This window comes from Taudactylus pleione, unplaced genomic scaffold (assembly GCF_031769625.1).
Source record: "Taudactylus pleione unplaced genomic scaffold, aTauple2 ptg000969l, whole genome shotgun sequence".
NCBI classification, from domain to species: Eukaryota; Metazoa; Chordata; class Amphibia; order Anura; family Myobatrachidae; genus Taudactylus; species Taudactylus pleione.
In genome coordinates, this window is record NW_028285370.1 from 622,166 (window position 1) to 642,671 (window position 20,506).

The window sequence follows — 20,506 nt, forward strand, 5'->3', positions numbered from 1 at the left end:
GGTATAAAGACACACGGTCGACAGTTACCATCACATTCAAAATGTCGACACAATAATACTGACGTGTTCAACATGTCAACAGACACCACATGGACATCCTCTGAATGTTGACATGTTTAAAAGTATAACATGTCGACATTATGCACATCAACATGAGAACTGTCGAACTAACATACCACACCCCAAAACTACTATATACAAAAAAAAGGTAAAAACATCATATTTTACCATAAGTCAAAAACAAATTGAATGTAAACCGAAAAAGAGAATCAGAAATTGGAAACAGTAAAACTTCTAAACTGGGTCAAATTTTCATGCAAACAAACTAAAACAAAAGGAAACTACCTAATTTACCTCTTCAACTTCCTTGAAATACCATAACATAAAGATGGCCATCAACCATCAATGTTTTTTAAAACGGTGGCCGGGCGATGTTAATTAGTTTTCCCATCGATGGATGAGAGAGAGACAATGTTTTTTTTACTTTAACTGGACGGATCTTAGCCCCGCCCCATTCTTGAATTAGTCCGTGGCCCATCGTACCCGCAGCAGTGGTGGCCATCAAAGGGGTGCAAATCATCAATGATTCCCCATAGATGGTTTTTGTGCCATAGATGGTAATCACCAATGGCCATCCCAACCATAACAGTACAAGAATACTAAAACTATGGCAATAGAGTATTCATGATAACCTTCTAAAAACATTAGAAGCTATGGTTTTCCAAAACAATTTTGATATTCTGTATTTTACCAGTGAATAAGCCAAGCATCAGCCAGGCATCAAAAAATTACATGAAACTCATGGTTGTTTCTCTCTACGGAAATCTTTAATAAAAGGCGAAAGATTTATTCAATCTGAAGAGAAACCACAGTATACTAAAGAAGTGTCATGATTATCTCCCCGGATTCAAACAGACCTCAGTTTACCAAGAGAGAGGATTTTAGACACATATATGAAACAATTTTCAAACATAAACTATAAAATACTAATATATTTACAACAGAAAAATTAAAAGGGCAAAATTTAACTTCCAAAATGCAAAATCAAAACAAACAATAAAAAAACCACTGCAATGTATCAGATGCATCATGGGAAAGTATTCAAATGAGACTACCAAGTAAAGAAAGAATTACAGTCAGAATTGTCGAATGGTGATTCAAAACCAGTTCTTCAACTTGGTCGAGTACCTACAGACAACACTATGGTATACAGTGCTGGAATAACATCTTGGTAACAGAATATTCTGGAGAATCATCTACAAGAGAAGAAACACATTTATTTCCCCAGTTTTACATTAAAAAACAAAATCAACATTTAAATGTCAAATTCTAAAAAATTGAATGAAAAAATTGACATTTCTGAATTTCACTAGTAAATAAGCCCAGCATCCGTCAACCAGACAGCATATAAAAAACTTGCATGAAATTCATGAAAATCTTTAGTAAATGACAAAAGATTTATTTGATCTTAAGAAAAAGACAAGTACACTGAGTGTCACTGTTACCTCCCTGGATGCAAACAGACCTCATTTCAACAAGCGAGAGGACAGAACAAACTTATAGTTGTTATTATTATTCTTATCATTTATTTATATGGCGCCACAAGTGTTCCGCAGCACCTTACAAAGTACATAAACAAATAGGTGACCAGTGACTTACAGTACAATACAAAACAAAGCAGGACAAGGACATGGATAATATACACTGCTACATACCACCCACATAGGCAGCAAAGCATAAGCAACCAAGTGCTAGGTGCCCTAGTGGGGAGTAAGAAGTAGAAGAAAGTAAAGTAGGGAGAAGCACAAGAGGCACAATTTTCAAGCCCATCCTATATAATCCTAAATAAATGTAATATTTTTCTAAGTTAAAAAAGGATAAACTTGCAGAGAACCTATGAACTGTATCAGATGAAACATAGATAAGAGTGCACTTTACACTACGAAGCAGTGTTTCCACGTTCAAGTTTTCAGATCCCTACCTATTTTTCCTGGTCAAACTTTGAACTTCAAATGCTGCGGTACACACATAACAACATGAATGATACAAAACTATGGTATAAAGACACACAGTCGACAGTTACCATCATATTCAAAATGTCGACACAACAATACTGACGTGTTCAACATGTCAACAGACACCACATGGACATCCTCTGAATGTTGACATGTTTAAAAGTATAACATGTCGACATTATGCACATCAACATGAGAACTGTCGAACTAACATACCACACCCCAAAACTACTATATACAAAAAAAAGGTAAAAACATCATATTTTACCATAAGTCAAAAACAAATTGAATGTAAACCGAAAAAGAGAATCAGAAATTGGAAACAGTAAAACTTCTAAACTGGGTCAAATTTTCATGCAAACAAACTAAAACAAAAGGAAACTACCTAATTTACCTCTTCAACTTCCTTGAAATACCATAACATAAAGATGGCCATCAACCATCAATGTTTTTAAAAACGGTGGCCGGGCGATGTTAATTAGTTTTCCCATCGATGGATGAGAGAGAGACAAAGTTTTTTTTACTTTAACTGGACGGATCTTAGCCCGGCCCCTTTCTTGAATTAGTCCGTGGCCCATCGTACCCCCAGCAGTGGTAGCCATCAAAGGGGTGCAAATCATCAATGATTCCCCATAGATGGTTTTTGTGCCATGGATGGTAATCACCAATGGCCATCCCAACCATAACAGTACAAGAATACTAAAACTATGGCAATAGAGTATTCATGATAACCTTCTAAAACATTAGAAGCTATGGTTTTCCAAAACAATTTTGATATTCTGTATTTTACCAGTGAATAAGCCCAGCATCAGCCAGGCATCAAAAAATTACATGAAACTCATGGTTGTTCCTCTCCACGGAAATCTTTAGTAAAAGGCGAAAGATTTATTCGATCTGAAGAGAAACCAGAGTATACTAAAGAAGTGTCATGATTATCTCCCCGGATTCAAACAGACCTGTGTTTACCAAGAGAGAGGATTTTAGACACATATATGAAACAATTTTCAAACATAAACTATAAAAACTAATATATTTACAACAGAAAAATTAAAAGGGCAAAATTTAACTTCCAAAATGCAAAATCAAAACAAAAAAAAAAAAAAACACTGCAATGTATCAGATGCATCATGGGAAAGTATTCAAATGAGACTACCAAGTAAAGAAAGAATTACAGTCAGAATTGTCGAATGGTGATTCAAAACCAGTTCTTCAACTTGGTCGAGTACCTACAGACAACACTATGGTATACAGTGCTGGAATAACATCTTGGTAACAGAGTATTCTGGAGAATCATCTACAAGAGAAGAAACACATTTATTTCCCCAGTTTTACATTAAAAAACAAAATCAACATTTAAATGTCAAATTCTAAAAAATTGAATGAAAAAATTGACATTTCTGAATTTCACTAGTAAATAAGCCCAGCATCCGTCAACCAGACAGCATATAAAAAACTTGCATGAAATTCATGAAAATCTTTAGTAAATGACAAAAGATTTATTTGATCTTAAGAAAAAGACAAGTACACCGAGTGTCACTGTTACCTCCCTGGATGCAAACAGACCTCATTTCAACAAGCGAGAGGACAGAACAAACTTATAGTTGTTATTATTATTCTTATCATTTATTTATATGGCGCCACAAGTGTTCCGCAGCACCTTACAAAGTACATAAACAAATAGGTGACCAGTGACTTACAGTACAATACAAAACAAAGCAGGACAAGGACATGGATAATATACATTGCTACATACCACCCACATAGGCAGCAAAGCATAAGCAACCAAGTGCTAGGTGCCCTAGTGGGGAGTAAGAAGTAGAAGAAAGTAAAGTAGGGAGAAGCACAAGAGGCACAATTTTCAAGCCCATCCTATATAATCCTAAATAAATGTAATATTTTTCTAAGTTAAAAAAGGATAAACTTGCAGAGAACCTATGAACTGTATCAGATGAAACATAGATAAGAGTGCACTTTACACTACGAAGCAGTGTTTCCACGTTCAAGTTTTCAGATCCCTACCTATTTTTCCTGGTCAAACTTTGAACTTCAAATGCTGCGGTACACACATAACAACATGAATGATACAAAACTATGGTATAAAGACACACGGTCGACAGTTACCATCACATTCAAAATGTCGACACAACAATACTGACGTGTTCAACATGTCAACAGACACCACATGGACATCCTCTGAATGTTGACATGTTTAAAAGTATAACATGTCGACATTATGCACATCAACATGAGAACTGTCGAACTAACATACCACACCCCAAAACTACTATATACAAAAAAAAGGTAAAAACATAATATTTTACCATAAGTCAAAAACAAATTGAATGTAAACCGAAAAAGAGAATCAGAAATTGGAAACAGTAAAACTTCTAAACTGGGTCAAATTTTCATGCAAACAAACTAAAACAAAAGGAAACTACCTAATTTACCTCTTCAACTTCCTTGAAATACCATAACATAAAGATGGCCATCAACCATCAATGTTTTTTAAAACGGTGGCCGGGCGATGTTAATTAGTTTTCCCATCGATGGATGAGAGAGAGACAATGTTTTTTTTACTTTAACTGGACGGATCTTAGCCCCGCCCCTTTCTTGAATTAGTCCGTGGCCCATCGTACCCCCAGCAGTGGTGGCCATCAAAGGGGTGCAAATCTTCAATGATTCCCCATAGATGGTTTTTGTGCCATGGATGGCAATCACCAATGGCCATCCCAACCATAACAGTACAAGAATACTAAAACTATGGCAATAGAGTATTCATGATAACCTTCCAAAACAATTTTGATATTCTGTATTTTACCAGTGAATAAGCCAAGCATCAGCCAGGCATCAAAAAATTACATGAAACTCATGGTTGTTCCTCTCCACGGAAATCTTTAGTAAAAGGCGAAAGATTTATTCGATCTGAAGAGAAACCAGAGTATACTAAAGAAGTGTCATGATTATATCCCCGGATTCAAACAGACCTTAGTTTACCAAGAGAGAGGATTTTAGACACATATATGAAACAATTTTCAAACATAAACTATAAAATACTAATATATTTACAACAGAAAAATTAAAAGGGCAAAATTTTACTTCCAAAATGCAAAATCAAAACAAACAAAAAAAAAACCACTGCAATGTATCAGATGTATCATGGGAAAGTATTCAAATGAGACTACCAAGTAAAGAAAGAATTACAGTCAGAATTGTCGAATGGTGATTCAAAACCAGTTCTTCAACTTGGTCGAGTACCTACAGACAACACTATGGTATACAGTGCTGGAATAACATCTTGGTAACAGAGTATTCTGGAGAATCATCTACAAGAGAAGAAACACATTTATTTCCCCAGTTTTACATTAAAAAACAAAATCAACATTTAAATGTGAAATTCTAAAAAATTGAATGAAAAAATTGACATTTCTGAATTTCACTAGTAAATAAGCCCAGCATCCGTCAACCAGACAGCATATAAAAAACTTGCATGAAATTCATGAAAATCTTTAGTAAATGACAAAAGATTTATTTGATCTTAAGAAAAAGACAAGTACACCGAGTGTCACTGTTACCTCCCTGGATGCAAACAGACCTCATTTCAACAAGCGAGAGGACAGAACAAACTTATAGTTGTTATTATTATTCTTATCATTTATTTATATGGCACCACAAGTGTTCCGCAGCACCTTACAAAGTACATAAACAAATAGGTGACCAATGACTTACAGTACAATACAAAACAAAGCAGGACAAGGACATGGATAATATACATTGCTACATACCACCCACATAGGCAGCAAAGCATAAGCAACCAAGTGCTAGGTGCCCTAGTGGGGAGTAAGAAGTAGATGAAAGTAAAGTAGGGAGAAGCACAAGAGGCACAATTTTCAAGCCCATCCTATATAATCCTAAATAAATGTAATATTTTTCAAAGTTAAAAAAGGATAAACTTGCAGAGAACCTATGAACTGTATCAGATGAAACATAAATAAGAGTGCACTTTACACTACGAAGCAGTGTTTCCACGTTCAAGTTTTCAGATCCCTACCTATTTTTCCTGGTCAAACTTTGAACTTCAAATGCTGCGGTACACACATAACAACATGAATGATACAAAACTATGGTATAAAGACACACGGTCGACAGTTACCATCACATTCAAAATGTCGACACAACAATACTGACGTGTTCAACATGTCAACAGACACCACATGGACATCCTCTGAATGTTGACATGTTTAAAAGTATAACATGTCGACATTATGCACATCAACATGAGAACTGTCGAACTAACATACCACACCCCAAAACTACTATATACAAAAAAAAGGTAAAAACATAATATTTTACCATAAGTCAAAAACAAATTGAATGTAAACCGAAAAAGAGAATCAGAAATTGGAAACAGTAAAACTTCTAAACTGGGTCAAATTTTCATGCAAACAAACTAAAACAAAAGGAAACTACCTAATTTACCTCTTCAACTTCCTTGAAATACCATAACATAAAGATGGCCATCAACCATCAATTTTTTTTAAAACGGTGGCCGGGCGATGTTAATTAGTTTTCCCATCGATGAATGAGAGAGAGACAATGTTTTTTTTACTTTAACTGGACGGATCTTAGCCCCGCCCCTTTCTTGAATTAGTCCGTGGCCCATCATACCCCCAGCAGTGGTGGCCATCAAAGGGGTGCAAATCATCAATGATTCCCCATAGATGGTTTTTGTGCCATGGATGGTAATCACCAATGGCCATCCCAACCATAACAGTACAAGAATACTAAAACTATGGCAATAGAGTATTCATGATAACCTTTTAAAACATTAGAAGCTATGGTTTTCCAAAACAATTTTGATATTCTGTATTTTACCAGTGAATAAGCCAAGCATCAGCCAGGCATCAAAAAATTACATGAAACTCATGGTTGTTCCTCTCCACGGAAATCTTTAGTAAAAGGCGAAAGATTTATTCGATCTGAAGAGAAACCAGAGTATACTAAAGAAGTGTCATGATTATCTCCCCGGATTCAAACAGACCTCAGTTTACCAAGAGAGAGGATTTTAGACACATATATGAAACAATTTTCAAACATAAACTATAAAATACTAAAATATTTACAACAGAAAAATTAAAAGGGCAAAATTTTACTTCCAAAATGCAAAATCAAAACAAACAATAAAAAAACCACTGCAATGTATCAGATGCATCATGGGAAAGTATTCAAATGAGACTACCAAGTAAAGAAAGAATTACAGTCAGAATTGTCGAATGGTGATTCAAAACCAGTTCTTCAACTTGGTTGAGTACCTACAGACAACACTATGGTATACAGTGCTGGAATAACATCTTGGTAACAGAGTATTCTGGAGAATCATCTACAAGAGAAGAAACACATTTATTTCCCCAGTTTTACATTAAAAAACAAAATCAACATTTAAATGTCAAATTCTAAAAAATTGAATGAAAAAATTGACATTTCTGAATTTCACTAGTAAATAAGCCCAGCATCCGTCAACCAGACAGCATATAAAAAACTTGTATGAAATTCATGAAAATCTTTAGTAAATGACAAAAGATTTATTTGATCTTAAGAAAAAGACAAGTACACCGAGTGTCACTGTTACCTCCCTGGATGCAAACAGACCTCATTTCAACAAGCGAGAGGACAGAACAAACTTATAGTTGTTATTATTATTCTTATCATTTATTTATATGGCGCCACAAGTGTTCCGCAGCACCTTACAAAGTACATAAACAAATAGGTGACCAATGACTTACAGTACAATACAAAACAAAGCAGGACAAGGACATGGATAATATACATTGCTACATACCACCCACTTAGGCAGCAAAGCATAAGCAACCAAGTGCTAGGTGCCCTAGTGGGGAGTAAGAAGTAGATGAAAGTAAAGTAGGGAGAAGCACAAGAGGCACAATTTTCAAGCCCATCCTATATAATCCTAAATAAATGTAATATTTTTCTAAGTTAAAAAAGGATAAACTTGCAGAGAACCTATGAACTGTATCAGATGAAACATAAATAAGAGTGCACTTTACACTACGAAGCAGTGTTTCCACGTTCAAGTTTTCAGATCCCTACCTATTTTTCCTGGTCAAACTATGAACTTCAAATGCTGCGGTACACACATAACAACATGAATGATACAAAACTATGGTATAAAGACACACGGTCGACAGTTACCATCACATTCAAAATGTCGACACAACAATACTGACGTTTTCAACATGTCAACAGACACCACATGGACATCCTCTGAATGTTGACATGTTTAAAAGTATAACATGTCGACATTATGCACATCAACATGAGAACTGTCGAACTAACATACCACACCCCAAAACTACTATATACAAAAAAAAGGTAAAAACATAATATTTTACCATAAGTCAAAAACAAATTGAATGTAAACCGAAAAAGAGAATCAGAAATTGGAAACAGTAAAACTTCTAAACTGGGTCAAATTTTCATGCAAACAAACTAAAACAAAAGGAAACTACCTAATTTACCTCTTCAACTTCCTTGAAATACCATAACATAAAGATGGCCATCAACCATCAATGTTTTTTAAAACGGTGGCCGGGCGATGTTAATTAGTTTTCCCATCGATGAATGAGAGAGAGACAATGTTTTTTTTACTTTAACTGGACGGATCTTAGCCCCGCCCCTTTCTTGAATTAGTCCGTGGCCCATCATACCCCCAGCAGTGGTGGCCATCAAAGGGGTGCAAATCATCAATGATTCCCCATAGATGGTTTTTGTGCCATGGATGGTAATCACCAATGGCCATCCCAACCATAACAGTACAAGAATACTAAAACTATGGCAATAGAGTATTCATGATAACCTTTTAAAACATTAGAAGCTATGGTTTTCCAAAACAATTTTGATATCCTGTATTTTACCAGTGAATAAGCCAAGCATCAGCCAGGCATCAAAAAATTACATGAAACTCATGGTTGTTCCTCTCCACGGAAATCTTTAGTAAAAGGCGAAAGATTTATTCGATCTGAAGAGAAACCAGAGTATACTAAAGAAGTGTCATGATTATCTCCCCGGATTCAAACAGACCTCAGTTTACCAAGAGAGAGGATTTTAGACACATATATGAAACAATTTTCAAACATAAACTATAAAATACTAAAATATTTACAACAGAAAAATTAAAAGGGCAAAATTTTACTTCCAAAATGCAAAATCAAAACAAACAATAAAAAAACCACTGCAATGTATCAGATGCATCATGGGAAAGTATTCAAATGAGACTACCAAGTAAAGAAAGAATTACAGTCAGAATTGTCGAATGGTGATTCAAAACCAGTTCTTCAACTTGGTCGAGTACCTACAGACAACACTATGGTATACAGTGCTGGAATAACATCTTGGTAACAGAGTATTCTGGAGAATCATCTACAAGAGAAGAAACACATTTATTTCCCCAGTTTTACATTAAAAAACAAAATCAACATTTAAATGTCAAATTCTAAAAAATTGAATGAAAAAATTGACATTTCTGAATTTCACTAGTAAATAAGCCCAGCATCCGTCAACCAGACAGCATATAAAAAACTTGTATGAAATTCATGAAAATCTTTAGTAAATGACAAAAGATTTATTTGATCTTAAGAAAAAGACAAGTACACCGAGTGTCACTGTTACCTCCCTGGATGCAAACAGACCTCATTTCAACAAGCGAGAGGACAGAACAAACTTATAGTTGTTATTATTATTCTTATCATTTATTTATATGGCGCCACAAGTGTTCCGCAGCACCTTACAAAGTACATAAACAAATAGGTGACCAATGACTTACAGTACAATACAAAACAAAGCAGGACAAGGACATGGATAATATACATTGCTACATACCACCCACATAGGCAGCAAAGCATAAGCAACCAAGTGCTAGGTGCCCTAGTGGGGAGTAAGAAGTAGATGAAAGTAAAGTAGGGAGAAGCACAAGAGGCACAATTTTCAAGCCCATCCTATATAATCCTAAATAAATGTAATATTTTTCTAAGTTAAAAAAGGATAAACTTGCAGAGAACCTATGAACTGTATCAGATGAAACATAAATAAGAGTGCACTTTACACTACGAAGCAGTGTTTCCACGTTCAAGTTTTCAGATCCCTACCTATTTTTCCTGGTCAAACTATGAACTTCAAATGCTGCGGTACACACATAACAACATGAATGATACAAAACTATGGTATAAAGACACACGGTCGACAGTTACCATCACATTCAAAATGTCGACACAACAATACTGACGTTTTCAACATGTCAACAGACACCACATGGACATCCTCTGAATGTTGACATGTTTAAAAGTATAACATGTCGACATTATGCACATCAACATGAGAACTGTCGAACTAACATACCACACCCCAAAACTACTATATACAAAAAAAAGGTAAAAACATAATATTTTACCATAAGTCAAAAACAAATTGAATGTAAACCGAAAAAGAGAATCAGAAATTGGAAACAGTAAAACTTCTAAACTGGGTCAAATTTTCATGCAAACAAACTAAAACAAAAGGAAACTACCTAATTTACCTCTTCAACTTCCTTGAAATACCATAACATAAAGATGGCCATCAACCATCAATGTTTTTTAAAACGGTGGCCGGGCGATGTTAATTAGTTTTCCCATCGATGAATGAGAGAGAGACAATGTTTTTTTTACTTTAACTGGACGGATCTTAGCCCCGCCCCTTTCTTGAATTAGTCCGTGGCCCATCGTACCCCCAGCAGTGGTGGCCATCAAAGGGGTGCAAATCATCAATGATTCCCCATAGATGGTTTTTGTGCCATGGATGGTAATCACCAATGGCCATCCCAACCATAACAGTACAAGAATACTAAAACTATGGCAATAGAGTATTCATGATAACCTTCTAAAACATTAGAAGCTATGGTTTTCCAAAACAATTTTGATATTCTGTATTTTACCAGTGAATAAGCCAAGCATCAGCCAGGCATCAAAAAATTACATGAAACTCATGGTTGTTCCTCTCCACGGAAATCTTTAGTAAAAGGCGAAAGATTTATTCGATCTGAAGAGAAACCAAAGTATACTAAAGAAGTGTCATGATTATCTCCCCGGATTCAAACAGACCTCAGTTTACCAAGAGAGAGGATTTTAGACACATATATGAAACAATTTTCAAACATAAACTATAAAATACTAATATATTTACAACAGTAAAATTAAAAGGGCAAAATTTTACTTCCAAAATGCAAAATCAAAACAAACAATAAAAAAACCACTGCAATGTATCAGATGCATCATGGGAAAGTATTCAAATGAGACTACCAAGTAAAGAAAGAATTACAGTCAGAATTGTCGAATGGTGATTCAAAATCAGTTCTTCAACTTGGTCGAGTACCTACAGACAACACTATGGTATACAGTGCTGGAATAACATCTTGGTAACAGAGTATTCTGGAGAATCATCTACAAGAGAAGAAACACATTTATTTCCCCAGTTTTACATTAAAAAACAAAATCAACATTTAAATGTGAAATTCTAAAAAATTGAATGAAAAAATTGACATTTCTGAATTTCACTAGTAAATAAGCCCAGCATCCGTCAACCAGACAGCATATAAAAAACTTGCATGAAATTCATGAAAATCTTTAGTAAATGACAAAAGATTTATTTGATCTTAAGAAAAAGACAAGTACACCGAGTGTCACTGTTACCTCCCTGGATGCAAACAGACCTCATTTCAACAAGCGAGAGGACAGAACAAACTTATAGTTGTTATTATTATTCTTATCATTTATTTATATGGCACCACAAGTGTTCCGCAGCACCTTACAAAGTACATAAACAAATAGGTGACCAATGACTTACAGTACAATACAAAACAAAGCAGGACAAGGACATGGATAATATACATTGCTACATACCACCCACATAGGCAGCAAAGCATAAGCAACCAAGTGCTAGGTGCCCTAGTGGGGAGTAAGAAGTAGATGAAAGTAAAGTAGGGAGAAGCACAAGAGGCACAATTTTCAAGCCCATCCTATATAATCCTAAATAAATGTAATATTTTTCAAAGTTAAAAAAGGATAAACTTGCAGAGAACCTATGAACTGTATCAGATGAAACATAAATAAGAGTGCACTTTACACTACGAAGCAGTGTTTCCACGTTCAAGTTTTCAGATCCCTACCTATTTTTCCTGGTCAAACTTTGAACTTCAAATGCTGCGGTACACACATAACAACATGAATGATACAAAACTATGGTATAAAGACACACGGTCGACAGTTACCATCACATTCAAAATGTCGACACAACAATACTGACGTTTTCAACATGTCAACAGACACCACATGGACATCCTCTGAATGTTGACATGTTTAAAAGTATAACATGTCGACATTATGCACATCAACATGAGAACTGTCGAACTAACATACCACACCCCAAAACTACTATATACAAAAAAAAGGTAAAAACATAATATTTTACCATAAGTCAAAAACAAATTGAATGTAAACCGAAAAAGAGAATCAGAAATTGGAAACAGTAAAACTTCTAAACTGGGTCAAATTTTCATGCAAACAAACTAAAACAAAAGGAAACTACCTAATTTACCTCTTCAACTTCCTTGAAATACCATAACATAAAGATGGCCATCAACCATCAATTTTTTTTAAAACGGTGGCCGGGCGATGTTAATTAGTTTTCCCATCGATGAATGAGAGAGAGACAATGTTTTTTTTACTTTAACTGGACGGATCTTAGCCCCGCCCCTTTCTTGAATTAGTCCGTGGCCCATCGTACCCCCAGCAGTGGTGGCCATCAAAGGGGTGCAAATCATCAATGATTCCCCATAGATGGTTTTTGTGCCATGGATGGTAATCACCAATGGCCATCCCAACCATAACAGTACAAGAATACTAAAACTATGGCAATAGAGTATTCATGATAACCTTCTAAAACATTAGAAGCTATGGTTTTCCAAAACAATTTTGATATTCTGTATTTTACCAGTGAATAAGCCAAGCATCAGCCAGGCATCAAAAAATTACATGAAACTCATGGTTGTTCCTCTCCACGGAAATCTTTAGTAAAAGGCGAAAGATTTATTCGATCTGAAGAGAAACCAGAGTATACTAAAGAAGTGTCATGATTATCTCCCCGGATTCAAACAGACCTCAGTTTACCAAGAGAGAGGATTTTAGACACATATATGAAACAATTTTCAAACATAAACTATAAAATACTAATATATTTACAACAGAAAAATTAAAAGGGCAAAATTTTACTTCCAAAATGCAAAATCAAAACAAACAATAAAAAAACCACTGCAATGTATCAGATGCATCATGGGAAAGTATTCAAATGAGACTACCAAGTAAAGAAAGAATTACAGTCAGAATTGTCGAATGGTGATTCAAAACCAGTTCTTCAACTTGGTCGAGTACCTACAGACAACACTATGGTATACAGTGCTGGAATAACATCTTGGTAACAGAGTATTCTGGAGAATCATCTACAAGAGAAGAAACACATTTATTTCCCCAGTTTTACATTAAAAAACAAAATCAACATTTAAATGTCAAATTCTAAAAAATTGAATGAAAAAATTGACATTTCTGAATTTCACTAGTAAATAGCCCAGCATTCGTCAACCAGACAGCATATAAAAAACTTGCATGAAATTCATGAAAATCTTTAGTAAATGACAAAAGATTTATTTGATCTTAAGAAAAAGACAAGTACACCGAGTGTCACTGTTACCTTCCTGGATGCAAACAGACCTCATTTCAACAAGCGAGAGGACAGAACAAACTTATAGTTGTTATTATTATTCTTATCATTTATTTATATGGCGCCACAAGTGTTCCGCAGCACCTTACAAAGTACATAAACAAATAGGTGACCAGTGACTTACAGTAGAATACAAAACAAAGCAGGACAAGGACATGGATAATATACATTGCTACATACCACCCACATAGGCAGCAAAGCATAAGCAACCAAGTGCTAGGTGCCCTAGTGGGGAGTAAGAAGTAGAAGAAAGTAAAGTAGGGAGAAGAACAAGAGGCACAATTTTCAAGCTCATCCTATGTAATCCTAAATAAATGTAATATTTTTCTAAGTTAAAAAAGGATAAACTTGCAGAGAACCTATGAACTGTATCAGATGAAACATAGATAAGAGTGTACTTTACACTACGAAGCAGTGTTTCCACGTTCAAGTTTTCAGATCCCTACCTATTTTTCCTGGTCAAACTTTGAACTTCAAATGCTGCGGTACACACATAACAACATGAATGATACAAAACTATGGTATAAAGTCACACGGTCGACAGTTACCATGACATTCATAATGTCGACACAACAATGCTGACATGTTCAACATGTCAACAGATACCACATGGACATCCTCTGAATGTTGACATGTTTAAAAGTATAACATGTCGACATTATGCACATCAACATGAGAACTGTCGAACTAACATACCAAACCCCAAAACTACTATATACAAAAAAAAGGTAAAAACATCATATTTTATCATAAGTCAAAAACAAATTGAATGTAAACCGAAAAAGAGAATCAGAAATTGGAAACAGTAAAACTTCAAAACTGGGTCATATTTTCATGCAAACAAACTAAAACAAAAGGAAACTACCTAATTTACCTCTTCAACTTCCTTGAAATACCATAACATAAAGATGGCCATCAACCATCAATGTTTTTTAAAACGGTGGCCGGGCGATGTTAATTAGTTTTCCCATCGATGGATGAGAGAGAGACAATGTTTTTTTTACTTTAACTGGACGGATCTTAGCCCCACCCCTTTCTTGAATTAGTCCGTGGCCCATCGTACCCCCAGCAGTGGTGGCCATCGAAGGATTGCAAATCATCAATGATTCCCCAGAGATGGTTTTTGTGCCATGGATGGTAATCACCAATGGCCATCCCGACCATAACAGTACAAGAATATTAGAACTATGGCAATAGAGTATTCATGATAACCTTCTAAAACATTAGAAACTATGGTTTTCCAAAACAATTTTGATATTCTGTATTTTACCAGTGAATAAGCCCAGCATCAGCCAGGCATCAAAAAATTACATGAAACTCATGGTTGTTCCTCTCCACGGAAATCTTTAGTAAAAGGCGAAAGATTTATTCGATCTGAAGAGAAACCAGAGTATACTAAAGAAGTGTCATGATTATCTCCCCGGATTCAAACAGACCTCAGTTTACCAAGAGAGAGGATTTTAGACACATATATGAAACAATTTTCAAACATAAACTATAAAATACTAATATATTTACAACAGAAAAATTAAAAGGGCAAAATTTAACTTCCAAAATGCAAAATCAAAACAAACAAAAAAAAACCACTGCAATGTATCAGATGCATCATGGGAAAGTATTCAAATGAGACTACCAAGTAAAGAAAGAATTACAGTCAGAATTGTCGAATGGTGATTCAAAACCAGTTCTTCAACTTGGTCGAGTACCTACAGACAACACTATGGTATACAGTGCTGGAATAACATCTTGGTAACAGAGTATTCTGGAGAATCATCTACAAGAGAAGAAACACATTTATTTCCCCAGTTTTACATTAAAAAACAAAATCAACAATTAAATGTCAAATTCTAAAAAATTGAATGAAAAAATTGACATTTCTGAATTTCACTAGTAAATAAGCCCAGCATCCGTCAACCAGACAGCATATAAAAAACTTGCATGAAATTCATGAAAATCTTTAGTAAATGACAAAAGATTTATTTGATCTTAAGAAAAAGACAAGTACACCGAGTGTCACTGTTACCTCCCTGGATGCAAACAGACCTCATTTCAACAAGCGAGCGGACAGAACAAACTTATAGTTGTTATTATTATTCTTATCATTTATTTATATGGCGCCACAAGTGTTCCGCAGCACCTTACAAAGTACATAAACAAATAGGTGACCAGTGACTTACAGTAGAATACAAAACAAAGCAGGACAAGGACATGGATAATATACATTGCTACATACCACCCACATAGGCAGCAAAGCATAAGCAACCAAGTGCTAGGTGCCCTAGTGGGGAGTAAGAAGTAGAAGAAAGTAAAGTAGGGAGAAGCACAAGAGGCACAATTTTCAAGCCCATCCTATATAATCCTAAATAAATGTAATATTTTTCTAAGTTAAAAAAGGATAAACTTGCAGAGAACCTATGAACTGTATCAGATGAAACATAGATAAGAGTGCACTTTACACTACGAAGCAGTGTTTCCACGTTCAAGTTTTCAGATCCCTTCCTATTTTTCCTGGTCAAACTTTGAACTTCAAATGCTGCGGTACACACATAACAACATGAATGATACAAAACTATTGTATAAAGACACACGGTTGACAGTTACCATCATATTCAAAATGTCGACACAACAATACTGACGTGTTCAACATGTCAACAGACACCACATGGACATCCTCTGAATGTTGACATGTTTAAAAGTATAACATGTCGACATTATGCACATCAACATGAGAACTGTCGAACTAACATACCACACCCCAAAACTACTATATACAAAAAAAAGGTAAAAACATCATATTTTACCATAAGTCAAAAACAAATTGAATGTAAACCGAAAAAGAGAATCAGAAATTGGAAACAGTAAAACTTCTAAACTGGGTCAAATTTTCATGCAAACAAACTAAAACAAAAGGAAACTACCTAATTTACCTCTTCAACTTCCTTGAAATACCATAACATAAAGATGGCCATCAACCATCAATGTTTTTTAAAACGGTGGCCGGGCGATGTTAATTAGTTTTCCCATCGATGGATGAGAGAGAGACAAAGTTTTTTTTACTTTAACTGGACGGATCTTAGCCCCGCCCCTTTCTTGAATTAGTCCGTGGCCCATCGTACCCCCAGCAGTGGTGGCCATCGAAGGATTGCAAATCATCAATGATTCCCCAGAGATGGTTTTTGTGCCATGGATGGTAATCACCAATGGCCATCCCGACCATAACAGTACAAGAATACTAGAACTATGGCAATAGAGTATTCATGATAACCTTCTAAAACATTAGAAGCTATGGTTTTCCAAAACAATTTTGATATTCTGTATTTTACCAGTGAATAAGCCCAGCATCAGCCAGGCATCAAAAAATTACATGAAACTCATGGTTGTTCCTCTCCACGGAAATCTTTAGTAAAAGGCGAAAGATTTATTCGATCTGAAGAGAAACCAGAGTATACTAAAGAAGTGTCATGATTATCTCCCCGGATTCAAACAGACCTCAGTTTACCAAGAGAGAGGATTTTAGACACATATATGAAACAATTTTCAAACATAAACTATAAAATACTAATATATTTACAACAGAAAAATTAAAAGGGCAAAATTTAACTTCCAAAATGCAAAATCAAAACAAACAAAAAAAAAACCACTGCAATGTATCAGATGCATCATGGGAAAGTATTCAAATGAGACTACCAAGTAAAGAAAGAATTACAATCAGAATTGTCGAATGGTGATTCAAAACCAGTTCTTCAACTTGGTCGAGTACCTACAGACAACACTATGGTATACAGTGCTGGAATAACATCTTGGTAACAGAGTATTCTGGAGAATCATCTACAAGAGAAGAAACACATTTATTTCCCCAGTTTTACATTAAAAAACAAAATCAACATTTAAATGTCAAATTCTAAAAAATTGAATGAAAAAATTGACATTTCTGAATTTCACTAGTAAATAAGCCCAGCATCCGTCAACCAGACAGCATATAAAAAACTTGCATGAAATTCATGAAAATCTTTAGTAAATGACAAAAGATGTATTTGATCTTAAGAAAAAGACAAGTACACCGAGTGTCACTGTTACCTCCCTGGATGCAAACAGACCTCATTTCAACAAGCGAGAGGACAGAACAAACTTATAGTTGTTATTATTATTCTTATCATTTATTTATATGGCGCCACAAGTGTTCCGCAGCACCTTACAAAGTACATAAACAAATAGGTGACCAGTGACTTACAGTAAAATACAAAACAAAGCAGGACAAGGACATGGATAATATACATTGCTACATACCACCCACATAGGCAGCAAAGCATAAGCAACCAAGTGCTAGGTGCCCTAGTGGGGAGTAAGAAGTAGAAGAAAGTAAAGTAGGGAGAAGCACAAGAGGCACAATTTTCAAGCCCATCCTATATAATCCTAAATAAATGTAATACTTTTCTAAGTTAAAAAAGGATAAACTTGCAGAGAACCTATGAACTGTATCAGATGAAACATAGATAAGAGTGCACTTTACACTACGAAGCAGTGTTTCCACATTCAAGTTTTCAGATCTCTACCTATTTTTCCTGGTCAAACTTTGAACTTAAAATGCTGCGGTACACACATAACAACATGAATGATACAAAACTATGGTAGAAAGTCACACGGTCGACAGTTACCATGACATTCATAATGTCGACACAACAATGCTGACATGTTCAACATGTCAACAGATACCACATGGACATCCTCTGAATGTTGACATGTTTAAAAGTATAACATGTCGACATTATGCACATCAACATGAGAACTGTCAAACTAACATACCACACCCCAAAACTACAATATACAAAAAAAAAGGTAAAAACATAACATTTTACCATAAATCAAAAACAAATTGAATGTAAACCGAATAAGAGAATCAGAAATTGGAAACAGTAAAACTCCTAAACTGGGTCAAATTTTCATGCAAACAAACTAAAACAAAAGGAAACTACCTAATTTACCTCTTCAACTTCCTTGAAATACCATAACATAAAGATGGCCATCAACCATCAATGTTTTTTAAAACGGTGGCTGGGCGATGTTAATTAGTTTTCCCATCGATGGATGAGAGAGAGACAATGTTTTTTTTACTTTAACTGGACGGATCTTAGCCCCGCCCCTTTCTTGAATTAGTCCGTGGCCCATCGTACCCCCAGCAGTGGTGGCCATCGAAGGATTGCAAATCATCAATGATTCCCCAGAGATGGTTTTTGTGCCATGGATGGTAATCACCAATGGCCATCCCGACCATAACAGTACAAGAATACTAGAACTGTGGCAATAGAGTATTCATGATAACCTTCTAAAACATTAGAAGCTATGGTTTTCCAAAACAATTTTGATATTCTGTATTTTACCAGTGAATAAGCCCAGCATCAGCCAGGCATCAAAAAATTACATGAAACTCATGGTTGTTCCTCTCCACGGAAATCTTTAGTAAAAGGCGAAAGATTTATTCGATCTGAAGAGAAACCAGAGTATACTAAAGAAGTGTCATGATTATCTCCCCGGATTCAAACAGACCTCAGTTTACCAAGAGAGAGGATTTTAGACACATATATGAAACAATTTTCAAACATAAACTATAAAATACTAATATATTTACAACAGAAAAATTAAAAGGGCAAAATTTAACTTCCAAAATGTAAAATCAAAACAAACAAAAAAAAAAACACTGCAATGTATCAGATGCATCATGGGAAAGTATTCAAATGAGACTACCAAGTAAAGAAAGAATTACAGTCAGAATTGTCGAATGGTGATTCAAAACCAGTTCTTCAACTTGGTCGAGTACCTACAGACAAAACTATGGTATACAGTGCTGGAATAACATCTTGGTAACAGAGTATTCTGGAGAATCATCTACAAGAGAAGAAACACATTTATTTCCCCAGTTTTACATTAAAAAACAAAATCAACATTTAAATGTCAAATTCTAAAAAATTGAATGAAAAAATTGACATTTCTGAATTTCACTAGTAAATAAGCCCAGCATCCGTCAACCAGACAGCATATAAAAAACTTGCATGAAATTCATGAAAATCTTTAGTAAATGACAAAAGATGTATTTGATCTTAAGAAAAAGACAAGTACACCGAGTGTCACTGTTACCTCCCTGGATGCAAACAGACCTCATTTCAACAAGCGAGAGGACAGAACAAACTTATAGTTGTTATTATTATTCTTATCATTTATTTATATGGCGCCACAAGTGTTCCGCAGCACCTTACAAAGTACATAAACAAATAGGTGACCAGTGACTTACAGTAAAATACAAAACAAAGCAGGACAAGGACATGGATAATATACATTGCTACATACCACCCACATAGGCAGCAAAGCATAAGCAACCAAGTGCTAGGTGCCCTAGTGGGGAGTAAGAAGTAGAAGAAAGTAAAGTAGGGAGAAGCACAAGAGGCACAATTTTCAAGCCCATCCTATATAATCCTAAATAAATGTAATACTTTTCTAAGTTAAAAAAGGATAAACTTGCAGAGAACCTATGAACTGTATCAGATGAAACATAGATAAGAGTGCACTTTACACTACGAAGCAGTGTTTCCACGTTCAAGTTTTCAGATCTCTACCTATTTTTCCGGGTCAAACTTTGAACTTAAAATGCTGCGGTACACACATAACAACATGAATGATAC

General features: G+C 35.1%; 1 protein-coding gene and 10 non-coding genes across 11 annotated transcripts in view; all 11 read right to left on the reverse strand.

The window, feature by feature from the left end:
* Positions 1-20,506, reverse strand: part of ARMH1 (armadillo like helical domain containing 1) — a 484,180-nt gene that overhangs the window by 141,387 nt on the left and 322,287 nt on the right. The window lies entirely within an intron of this gene.
* Positions 761-875, reverse strand: LOC148454714 (U5 spliceosomal RNA). Its single transcript, XR_015874739.1, has one exon. It is a non-coding gene; the product is annotated as a U5 spliceosomal RNA (small nuclear RNA).
* On the reverse strand, positions 2,815-2,929 carry LOC148454715 (U5 spliceosomal RNA). The gene has a single exon (XR_015874741.1). It is a non-coding gene; the product is annotated as a U5 spliceosomal RNA (small nuclear RNA).
* Positions 4,843-4,957, reverse strand: LOC148454716 (U5 spliceosomal RNA). Its single transcript, XR_015874584.1, has one exon. It is a non-coding gene; the product is annotated as a U5 spliceosomal RNA (small nuclear RNA).
* On the reverse strand, positions 6,897-7,011 carry LOC148454717 (U5 spliceosomal RNA). The gene has a single exon (XR_015874585.1). It is a non-coding gene; the product is annotated as a U5 spliceosomal RNA (small nuclear RNA).
* On the reverse strand, positions 8,951-9,065 carry LOC148454718 (U5 spliceosomal RNA). The gene has a single exon (XR_015874586.1). It is a non-coding gene; the product is annotated as a U5 spliceosomal RNA (small nuclear RNA).
* LOC148454719 (U5 spliceosomal RNA) lies at positions 11,005-11,119 on the reverse strand. The gene has a single exon (XR_015874687.1). It is a non-coding gene; the product is annotated as a U5 spliceosomal RNA (small nuclear RNA).
* Positions 13,059-13,173, reverse strand: LOC148454720 (U5 spliceosomal RNA). Its single transcript, XR_015874587.1, has one exon. It is a non-coding gene; the product is annotated as a U5 spliceosomal RNA (small nuclear RNA).
* Positions 15,112-15,226, reverse strand: LOC148454721 (U5 spliceosomal RNA). The gene has a single exon (XR_015874752.1). It is a non-coding gene; the product is annotated as a U5 spliceosomal RNA (small nuclear RNA).
* LOC148454722 (U5 spliceosomal RNA) lies at positions 17,165-17,279 on the reverse strand. The gene has a single exon (XR_015874763.1). It is a non-coding gene; the product is annotated as a U5 spliceosomal RNA (small nuclear RNA).
* LOC148454723 (U5 spliceosomal RNA) lies at positions 19,220-19,334 on the reverse strand. The gene has a single exon (XR_015874764.1). It is a non-coding gene; the product is annotated as a U5 spliceosomal RNA (small nuclear RNA).